Source organism: Falco peregrinus, unplaced genomic scaffold (genome assembly GCF_023634155.1).
Source record: "Falco peregrinus isolate bFalPer1 unplaced genomic scaffold, bFalPer1.pri scaffold_35, whole genome shotgun sequence".
NCBI classification, from domain to species: Eukaryota; Metazoa; Chordata; class Aves; order Falconiformes; family Falconidae; genus Falco; species Falco peregrinus.
The window spans coordinates 2057758-2067987 of record NW_026599603.1 but is presented as its reverse complement, the minus strand read 5'-3'; the positions used below and the strand labels follow the sequence as shown (position 1 = coordinate 2067987).

The window sequence follows — 10230 nt, the reverse complement described above, 5'->3', positions numbered from 1 at the left end:
TCCACAGGGTTACCTCACATTTTGTGGGTACAATCCATTTCTCCACAGCGACCTATGTATCAGTGTACCCTTATTTACAATGACCAACAAATAGCACTAAATGGGATCATTGACACTGGAGCTGATGTCACAGTAATTTCTCAAGCCAAATGGCCTCCGCAATGGCCACTGACTAATGTCTCTCAGGCACTGGCTGGGACTGGGGGGACCGGTAACAGTCGTCAGAGTTTGGAACTAATTCAAATTCAAGGACCAGAGGGACATGTGGCTTCTGTTAAACCTTTTGTGCTGCCTGTCCCTATGGTTTTGTGGGGACGTGATGTATTGTCACAATGGGGAATGTCTATCCGCACACATTTTTAGATGGGGTCACTGAAGTGCACGACACCCTAAAAATAACCTGGAAATCTGATGTTCCTATTTGGGTGGATCAATGGCCCCTTCCTTTGGAAAAACTTCGCGCACTTCAAAACTTAGTCTCAGAACAACTGTCCCAAGGACACATTGTACCTTCTACTAGCCCATGGAATTGACCTGTTTTTGTTATTAAAAAACAAACTGGCAAGTGGCGCTTGCTCCATGATCTCAGAAAAATTAATGATGCTATGGAAGATATGGGAGCCCTCCAACCCGGGCTCCCGTCCCCAGCTATGATCCCTCGACACTGGCATCTGACTGTCATAGATCTTAAAGATTGCTTTTTCAGTATCCCGTTACATCCAGATGATGCCCCGAAATTTGCCTTTTCATTTCCAAGCATCACCATGCAAGCTCCATTGCAGAGATATCCGTGGGTTGTACTGCCACAAGGTATGAAAAATAGCCCTACAATGTGTCAATGGTACGTTGCAAAAATACTCAGTCCTGTCCAAAATGCTATGCCTACTGTGTTATTGTATCATTATATGGATGACCTTTTAGTGGCAGCACAACATCACGAAGTCATGGAGAAAGCTGTAGCCCTTGTCACAGATGCCGTGAATTCGGCAGGTCTCTGTATAGCACCAGAAAAGGTCCAGAAGTTTCCCCCTTGGAAATATCTGGGCTGGCGAATAAGAGCACAAACTATTGTTCCTCAACCATTGCAGATCAATACCAATGTAAGAAACCTGCATGATGCACAAAAATTACTGGGAACAATAAATTGGGTTCGACCACTATTGGGAATTTCTAATACAGACTTGGGTCCTCTGTTTGACCTACTAAAAGGGGACACTAATCCTTGTTCTCCACGTAATCTTAACCCTGAAGCAGATACATCTTTACAAAAGGTTGCCTCAGCTATCGCTTCTCGACAGGCCCACCGATGGGCCCCTGAACTACCTTTTTACTTGATTATTTTAAACCCTGCTCGACAGCCTCATGCCCTGATATTTCAATGGGATCTTCAGAACTCAGACCCCTTGTTAATTATTGAATGGATCTTTTTACCTAACCAGCCTACAAAAACTATTTTGACACAACATGAAATGCTTGCCTCCCTGATTGTTAAAGCTAGATCACGCCTGTTAACCTTATCAGGGAAGGATTTTGTCTGTATTGGCCTACCAATAACAACAGTATACTTACAATGGCTTTATCAGCAATCAGACACCTCTGTTATGGCACTTGCCGACTATACAGGCCAAATAACTTCTCACCCACCTTCACACAAACTGTTTAACATTGACTTTCGTCTGATGTTAAAACCCAGAAGAAGCGAGCAACCCCTACAGGCACTTACTGTGTTTACAGATGGATCAGGCAAATCACATAAATCTGTTCTCCTATGGTGGGATGATCAACGGAGACGATGGGACTCGGACATAGAGACAGTCTCCGGTTCACCTCAAACAGTAGAACTGAATGCAGTTGTTCGCGTTTTCCGAAAATGGAACGTACCACTCCACCTTGTTACTGATTCCGCTTATGTTGCAGGTATTGTTAGACGAGCTGGAGCTTCTGTGCTGCGGAGTGTTTCACATTCACAACTCTTTACCCTGTTACAGGAACTTGTTTTCCTTTTGGACTCTCAATCTGCACCTTATTTTGTTATGCATATTAGGTCTCACACCTCACTACCTGGTTTTCTTGCAGAAGGCAATCGACGAGCTGATCTATTGACGTTACCAGTTCAAGTACTGCCAGACCGCATTGCACAAGCTAAACGAAGTCACTCTTTTTTCCATCAAAATGCTGGAGCTCTTAAACGACAGTTTGACCTTCCTTCTCAACAAGCGTCAAATATTATTGCTGTCTGTCCTGATTGTCAAAAACATTCTTTCCCATCAGTTGCTGCAGGAGTTAATCCTAGAGGATTACAAAGCCTACCGTTATGGCAAACAGATGTCACACAGTATTCTGAATTTGGTAACCTTAAATATATCCACTCTTCCATTGATACATTTTCAGGTGCCTTGTTTGCCTCGTGTCACACAGGAGAAAAGGCACGAGATGTTCGTAGACATTTAATGCGTGCTTTTGCTACTTTGGGTATTCCCTCAGAGATCAAGACAGATAATGGTCCAGCTTATGTTTCAACAACTATAAAAACCTTTTTTGCCCTATGGGGTATAACTCATATTACTGGCATTCCTCATTCCCCCACCGGTCAATCTCTCATTGAAGGGTCTCATCAGTCTCTAAAACGTCTATTACAACAACAAAAAGGGGGAATGGGAATGGCTATTCCGGAGGAACGGTTACAGAAAGCGTTGTATGTTTTTAATTTTTTAAATTGTTCTTTAATAGATAACAACCCACCGATAGTTCGACATTTCACTGCAAATACATCTTTTGAGGCACAGGTTAAAGCCCCAGTGTTGGTCCGAGATCCAGAAACAGGTAAAATTATGGGACCACATCCTCTTGTTACATGGGGAAAAGGTTATGCTTGTGTCTCCACAGAAAAAGGACCCAGATGGATCCCAGCAAAGAATGTACGACCTTTCCGTGAACCTTTACCGCAGACAACTGATACCGACACCGACCCTACAGAATGAAATAAAAACTGCGTGAGGATTTCTGTTTTGCATTAATGTCAGGTAAACAAATTCAGGATATAGCATCTAGGTTTCGCTTTTTACAGCGCTTGGAACGGACAATATCATCCTGGATTAAACCACTTAACAAAGGTAATACGTTTGGACCAGACCAGATCCCCAACGCACTGACGGCACCACTAGCAGATATTATCTTCCCTTACATCGACTTTCAACGACACTGTCATGAACCAGATTGGACAGCGTCTCCATTTCTACAGTTATGTTGCTATGAACATGGACCATCTTGTCGACCGTGGATCAAGATCCATTGTGAACTCTGTGATCACGATCGCTGGCGAGTTGTAAGACTAAGGGACAGATGGGGTCATTGGATGTGTTCTGAGTGTAATAATCAAATATTAAGGTTTAATCAGATACAGTGGGCTGAATGTTTTATGGGAAAACCTCTTTTGGAATTAGAGGGAGTTACAGGGTTAGGTTCTGAGATTTTGCCAAACTTAGTTTTTGCAAATTTTTTATCATTGATTGAAAGCCTAGAAGTACGGGCTATTGCACGGTTGTTGTTTCAATATATTGCATTAGCAAGCAGAATTTATATTATTAACAAGAACATTATTGTAGGATTAGAGTGTGGACAATCAATTGCAGTGCCTCGGTCGTGGACAGTACGACCAGAAGAATGGCTGGTTGTAAAACGACAATGGAAAAAGAAAAAGAGAAACAAGCATTGACAGTAATATGGATAATGATGTTCATACCTGGACCTTGGCCTATTGAAGGTAGCTCTTATCCCCCTTTTCTACCAAAGGTAAATGTTTGGGTCACGTTGGCGAACTTGACTGGACAGGATACTCTGTGTCTTGCTATGGCCTCTCCGGATCAGCCTTTTTCCACCTGTCTTGTGGGCTTACCATTAGATGAATGGCCTATACTAGGGACCTTCAAAGTCTTTTTCCACCCAAAAACGTATCAAAAAATGTGACAGACAATTAGGATGTATGGATACCCCATCTCCCACTGGCCACTTTGGAACCACAAGAAATTGAACTCCTTGGTTCTGTAAAAATGGATTTTTGCATAAAATTTAACTACATGGGAAAGAATCAATCTAGGGAATGGGACGTTTCCCCTATTCATCCTGTTTTTAGAAATGCAAGTATCTGGTGTAATTACACTGCTAACAACTTGTCTAAATCTAGCAATGCTCCGCTCTTACTACCTACTGGAGTATTTTTTATTTGTGGTGATCGAGCATGGCCTGTCATTCCTTCTCATATAAAAGGAGGTCCGTGTAGCTTAGGGTGACTTTCCGTCCTGACTCCTAACACATCTATGATTTTACAACATCGCTACTCTCGAAGGACAAAGCGTGGCGTTCATGCATTTGCCTCCGATTGTGATGATAACATGCAATTTTGGTCCTTTGGCCAACGCTTTATTACATCTCTTCTGTTGCCTGGAGCTGCTGCAGGAAAGGCTCTAGCGACATTAGATAAGCTTGGCTGTTGGCTTGCCAAACAAACTAATGCCACAAGCAGTGCCCTGTCTGGTCTTTTATTAGATGTTGATAGTGTTCGCCACGCGACATTACAAAATAGAGCTGCAACAGATTTTTTGCTTCTGGCACAAGGTCACGGCTGTGAAGAGTTTGAAGGGATGTGTTGCATGAACCTTTCAGATCATTCGGAATCAATTCATGCTAGCATCCAAAGATTGAAGGATGGAGTTTCTCATCTTCAACAAAGTGATACTGGGGATTGGTTAGATATTAGTGGTTGGGGCATTTCAGAATGGTTAAGTTTAGTGAAGATGATTATATATGCTTTAGTTGCGTTTTTGTTTGTTTTATTACTTACACCTTGTCTTTTACAATGCTTACAAAAATTAATAACTCATTCGATTTCAGGGTTCTTTTTGTGCAACAGGAAGGGGGAGATGTAGGACAAGGCCTCAAGGACAAGAGTCCAAGTACTGATAGCCTGATGAGTAGAGACTTGTTAGAACTTGCAGGGCACAAGCCCTGGGAACCAAGGAACAAGCTAACTGCAGACCCCTGAGCCGTCACAGTTGAGGAGGCAACCAGACGGACAGAGAAACAAGTAGCCAGATAAGGGAACGGATGGCGCCGATATGTAACTTTGTTAATCAAGAAAGCCGCGTAGAAAGAAACCCCCTAATTTGGGTATAGAAATTGTTGCTATGTCAAGGTAAACTAATAAGTTCCTATTGTTCTAACGGTGTGCCTTAAATATCAACCAATCCGTGTTTTTTACACTAAGATTTAACCAATCAGTGTGTAATATGTAGAAGGTAGAAACATATATTATTGTAAGAAAATCACTAATAAATGGACAACTTGCTTGCATCAAGCTGTGTCCCGTCTCTTCATTTGCTGCAGCACCTTACCATCCAGACTGGGTGGAAGCAGCTCCCCAGTGTGGCTCAGTGCCCTTTCGTCCTCCACAGCCGCCATCCGGTTGTATTCCAGGGCCACATTGCCCGTGTTGGACAGCATGGAACTGAAAAGCAAGAAGGAGGAGTGAAAAGACAATGACCAATAAATACAAAGCAAGTAGAAAAGTAACACTGTATGGTGAGCTTCTGGTACCCCTTCCTTGATGCTCAGGAGTATCTTTGTCCCCAGGCAACTCTGCCACGTCTAGACCACTGCCCTGGGCTGCCCCGAGACAAAGTGTTTCAAAGTTTGGAGGTTAAAGAGGAAAGGGCAGGCATGGTGCCCAGGAGACTTAATCCAAGGGTCTTATTCAGTTTGACATTATTTTGACTGCAAACTTGTCCTCGAGCAGATGAGGACAGGCAACACGCAATGGAAGCAAACCCATGGTTGTTGTCAGCAGAAAGGCATGGCAGAATCGAACCTTTCCTGGCACGTCTTGGCAGGATGGTGGCCACCATCTCCTGCTTGGCTTTACGTGCAGATACGCAGGCCCCAGCACCCTGCCAGGACTTGGACAGGATGAAACAATACATGACTTGTTTAAAGAGAAGAACAGCAGGTGAGACTGAACACAAAGCCCTAGAAGGGACTCGAGTCCACATGTGAGGCATCTCCAGGCGCCCAGGATGTGTGGAAGCTGAAACCTCAGAACCAGCAGGCAGCAGCACACACCCCCCTGCCCCCACCCCCCGCCAGGCCTAATCACCCAGTTAGAAATTAGAAGAGGTTTATTAAGTGGCCAAGCAATAAACACGTCAGTGGGGGTTTTTTGCCTTTATTGGCACTTTATTGCCTTTATTTTCGCCAGACCACGAGTAGAAGGAGAAGCAGAGGCCACCAGAGAGCACGGCACGGCTCCGGCGAAGCAGGCACCAGGTCAGCCCTGGGCAAAGGCAGCTCCCACGCACGGGTCCCTGCCTGGCCTCTGGCTCTCACGTGAATGTCCTCATCTGGAAGAGCAAGGTCTCCTTGAACTTCCTTGAATCGTGTCCGTATCCAGCTTGAGCTCAGCGTAGTCGACAACAGCACTGAGGCAAAGCTCCACCTCACGGCTGCTCTCCTCCAGGACAGTGTGAGCTGGTTCTGGGTCTGTCTCGATCACCTCCAAACAGGAAAGGGAAGAATCACTGAGCAGAGCCTAGAAAGCCCGGCTGAGCAAGAGGAGGCTTTTGGCCTCCAAGATCAGCCACGTACAGGGGCTAGAAAGGACCATTCCCATTTATTTCCCCGGGAAGGTGATAAAATTTAACCCTTCCATTACAGTGTTTGTTTCTACCGACTGAACACCATAATCACCACCATGACTGAGAGTACACCCATGGGGACAATGACCGGGTCATAGGTACCTCTCCCTGTGTTTCAACCCTGTAGAGTGTCAGACCTTTTTCATGGCCCGCTACAGATCCAGCAGGCCTCTAAATTAGGATTAAGTTCCCCTGTGGGAGGTCTGTGGATGGAGAACCCCAAGACTGAACAAAACCAGAAAGCACCTTTTCCCTCTTGTCTTAGCGGGAGGTGCTTTCCAGACACCATGTGTGGGGCAACAGCCACGCTGGTGAGGGCTGGGGACGGGCATTTTGGAATGGGGACGAACTCACTAGGAAAGCCTCCGAGTGCTGCTGCTGACGGGGAAGAAGTGTGGTTTACAGGTCTTAAAAAGGCTCAGAAACTAGGGAGGAACCGTCACTCCAGGTACGTGTGTGTGGCAGTTTCTGGAGCGATGCTTCTCCAGACTGCTGCACGACTGCCACGCAGCGCCCGGGCTGCTCCACAATGAGACATCCCACACAACATGGGCACCACCACCAAAATCTCTGCTATCGGTGTAGGCAGAGCTGACAGCTCACCCACCATGTGCCGGTGGGCTGGCCAGCGCACACACAAGAGCACTAGTGTGGCTCTCCACTCCAAAACAAGAGTCAGAGTGCAGCGCCTTAAACTCCCTGTTGGTGAAAAGGCACTGAATTTGATGAAGAAATTTTAACACCTCAAAATGTGATAAAATCGTAAAATGTGCCCTCCCGTTCAAACAGGTTGCAACACTTCAGCTTTTGGCAGAGACCGGTAGTTTGCATGTGGCTAAACGTGTCTTGTCAAAAGACCTCCCCATTTTGTGTTGGTGTCACAGGTCACTGCATCTGCCTCTCCCCCAAAACCCACTGCGGGTGAACCTCACGGATGGATTAAACGTCAGGAGGATGCAGGAGCTGCTCAGCCAGCAGAGATGGTGGCCTGCCAGGGTTTTTTTGTAGCAGCTCCGTTAGCTTTTCCTGTTTGCATTTCTTACCTTCTTCTTCACAGGCCACGTGGCTCCTGGGCCCCTCATGGTGGTATCCACCCACTTGATGGTGCGCAGGCAGTCATCCCAGTCTTTAATCTGCTCCGGCGGCAGCGCGAAGGTGATCCTAGCCACCTTGCACTTCACAGGGTGCATTTTGAAGGTGACCGCGACATCTGATTTCAAGGTCACTGTGATGGCCTTAGCACAGCCAGCATGGAGGTGTCCCACCTAGGGAGAACCAGAGAGCCAAGACCTAACTGGAATCACTAGCAAGGGCAGGACTGACAGCAAAGAGATCGATGTGGTGAGCAGCTGTGCCAGGAATCTGCCTCTTACCGTGTATTCATCTGAGGTTTGACAGAGGAAAATACAAAAGATGCCACCTCCCGTAACACTGAGCCTTTTCTGTGGGGTTGACAGCCCCGCGCCAGCTAAGCCAGGGATTGCAGCTCCTTTGTGGCACTGAAACAGGCTCTCACCGGTACGTGGTGACTCCCTGCCAGCTCCTGGGAACCCGCCGGGCAGGGCTGGAGCAATGGGAAAAGGCAGAGCCATCCAAACTCACCTTGGGGGAGAAGTGAAATGGGGTGTCTGCCAGCCACTCAAACCGCATCGCCTCCGTCCTGCTGCGGTTGGTGATGGTGAAGGTCACGCTGTAGGGTTTCCCAATGTGACAGTCCCCAAACGGGATGTGATTCACTCTGGCAGCTGCTAGGAATGAGAGCAGGAGGTCTCAGTGTGCCTGAGGTCCATCCACCCCCCTCACATCCACAGAGACAGGCGTGGCCAACTCTTCCTTGCTCCGAGCCTTCCTCCCTGGGGAGACGCAGTTCCCCATCCTCCCGCTTCCATGGAAGCGCCCTGCCACATGCCTAAACCCGTGGCTGTGGCTGTGCACAGCCACGCAGCACAGCATGCACTGCCCCTCTGCACAGAGCCAGCACGCTCCCAGACCGCCAGGTCAGGGGGTGACAGCACAGGCTGCGTATATCGAGGGCACAAATCATTAGGCACAGGCTTCATCTCCATAGCATACCATGGGCTGGCAGCCCTCCTTTTGGAGATACCCAGCTGAACGTGGGTATCTCTGACCCTTCCCTGCTAGCCTGCAAGCTTCTCCCTTGACAGAAGATCTTCTCTTCTGCTCTCAAGCTGCCTCTTAAGCCTCTGCAGGCTACAAAAGGCAGCAGGATCTGGCTGCTGAAGCTGGACCGCAGGTGCGCGGCACAGGGTGAGCAGAAACGTCTGTTTTCCTGTTCCTTGATCCACCTGGGCAGCCTTTCCTCTCTTACCCTCAATTACGTCTTCCTCTAGATTGCCCTCAGCATTCTCCTCCTCCTCACTGTCTGCCACCAGTCCGTGGATGTTATCTAGCGTGAAGTCATCCTCGTAGCCTTCGCCCACCAGCTGAATGTCGGTCTCCTCATACGGGTTGTTCACCACTGACAGGTGGATCCTGCCTTCCACACGTTGGGCCAGGGTGGGTTTGAAAAGCACGTCAAACTCTGCTAATTCCCCACGGAGCAGGACCAGGAGAGCGGTGTGAGGCTTTCTCTCTGCACAGCAATGGAATCAGCGACAAGTGATACAGCTGTACCGCTGAAATATTTCCGTGGGGCGTAAGGGGCTGAAACCCAGCTGCCTCCAAGCACAGGTTCTCCCACCAATGGTGCCAGACCCTCCTCCTATGTTCACAAGGCTACGACAGCACCACGCGTATCACTGCTGAAGTGTCTTAAACACAGGTTAACACCCAGCGCTCACTCAAACTGCAGTCAGTCAGCTCCTGCCACACGTAAAGCTGAGCCAAAGAATGGGTTTGGCTTCTGTTGGCTGGCTGTGGGCTCAGGGGCTGCCTCCATTCAGGCTGCTACTCTCACACGCAGCAAAGACCTCAGATAGTCCGCTGAAGTGGTGATAGGCCCCCGCAACTCAACCCACCATGTCCAGAGGAACAGAAAAAACTTCCAACCACTTTCTAGGAGGAAGCCCTGCGCAGAGTCCACATGAGAAGCTGGGGGTACAGAGAGCCCCAGCAAAGAAACAACATCTAACATTTGGCGGCTGCTTGGCCAAGCCAAGAGCAGGGCACACATTTCTCCCCTGTGTGGATGACCGCGCTTCACGCTTACTGGATTTACGTCCTGCAGGAGAGTCCTCCTTCACGCCCCCAGCTTGGTAGACGCACTGTGTGGTGGGCCTGGCTTTCAAGAAGAAAACTCCCGCTTCATCCAACAGGTCTATCGTCAACTGAGAAAAAGGAACACAGAGCACAACCACACTGGTGTGGGTACAGTGGGTTGGCACGTGGGTTGGCACCGTACTGGTGCTGGTCCAGCACGGGGCATCCAGCATGCTTCTCCGCTTCAAACACAGCTCGTAGCTAAACTTACAAAGTTCAAGTAAAACTAGACAGAAAAAAGAAGTGTTCAGAGGCGCTGGGATACAAAAGTAATGAACAGAATTTTTCATTAAAGTGTAGTAAAATGGGATCAAATACAATCTAA

At 47.8% G+C, this 10230-nt stretch overlaps 1 pseudogene; it reads right to left on the bottom strand.

Moving 5' to 3' along the window:
* Positions 1-6202: 6202 nt before the first annotated feature.
* LOC129783362 (hydrocephalus-inducing protein homolog) overlaps positions 6203-10230 on the bottom strand; it is a 99323-nt pseudogene continuing 95295 nt past the window's right edge.